Here is a 946-nt window from a genome sequence, read left to right as displayed (position 1 = left end):
GTCCGGCTCCTGTTCTGGCACGACACCGGCTCTGCTACCTGTCAGCATTTGCCCACACTCAGGGCATGAAAACCTCCTCTCACCTGTGGTACAAACACTACCTCCAAACACACTCCTCTGGTACTCTGAGCTCACAGTTCCTTGCAGGTGAGCACAAGGTAAATAAAGGGCGTCAGCTGACCAGAGAGACCACGTGGTTTTTCTTCAAGAGCCCGGATAGCTCAGTCGGTAGAGCATCAGACTTTTAATCTGAGGGTCCAGGGTTCAAGTCCCTGTTCGGGCGGAAGTTTTATCCAATTTCAAGTGGATGGAGGACACAACTTACCTTGCTGGAAAGAGAAAAGCATCCTTGGGTCTGTCAGAAAGCAATCTGTAGGTGCAGCTGAATGAAGACTGTAACCTCTTGTCTCCTAGTTCCTAGTTTATCTTTAAGACATTAAAGATCATGGTTCAACATTTCTGTTGTTTTTTTTTTAGGCAGGACTGTGTAAATGCACAGCCAAGGTCATAAGACCCAATACTTTTTCACATCAGCTATTCTGACATTAAATAGTCCGGTCAACGCGGGTGTTACCAATGACACTAATCAAGGTATAACATAAAATCAGTCTACAGGTAAAGCGTTGAGACGGAGAGAGAGGGACCACGTGATAGTGCTGCAAGAGCCCGGATAGCTCAGTCGGTAGAGCATCAGACTTTTAATCTGAGGGTCCAGGGTTCAAGTCCCTGTTCGGGCGGAAGTTTTAGACAATTATAAACGGACCTTGTAGGTAAGAGGAAATCAGTCAGTGAAGAAAACCAACTATAGATGAGGCTGAATGTTGAGCCCAGTCACTGATCCCACATGACAATCAACAACTTCCCTCTGAAACAGATGTGTTTTTAAGAAAATAAAGATCCTGAGCAGTTATTCTGAATCAGTGCAGAAAAATAATGAGGTCATAAG

The 946-nt window shown here is 45.0% G+C and overlaps 2 non-coding genes across 2 annotated transcripts; both read left to right on the top strand.

Annotated features, from left to right (window-relative positions):
- The first annotated feature begins 210 nt into the window (after window positions 1-210).
- trnak-uuu (transfer RNA lysine (anticodon UUU)) lies at window positions 211-283 on the top strand. Its single transcript has one exon. It is a non-coding gene; the product is annotated as a tRNA-Lys (tRNA).
- Window positions 284-664: 381 nt separating this feature from the next.
- Window positions 665-737, top strand: trnak-uuu (transfer RNA lysine (anticodon UUU)). Its single transcript has one exon. It is a non-coding gene; the product is annotated as a tRNA-Lys (tRNA).
- The last annotated feature ends 209 nt before the right edge of the window (window positions 738-946 follow it).

This window comes from Larimichthys crocea, unplaced genomic scaffold (assembly GCF_000972845.2).
Source record: "Larimichthys crocea isolate SSNF unplaced genomic scaffold, L_crocea_2.0 scaffold83201, whole genome shotgun sequence".
NCBI lineage: Eukaryota > Metazoa > Chordata > Actinopteri > Sciaenidae > Larimichthys > Larimichthys crocea.
Note: the sequence above shows the minus strand (reverse complement) of the source record. Positions and strands in the feature narration are given on the sequence as shown.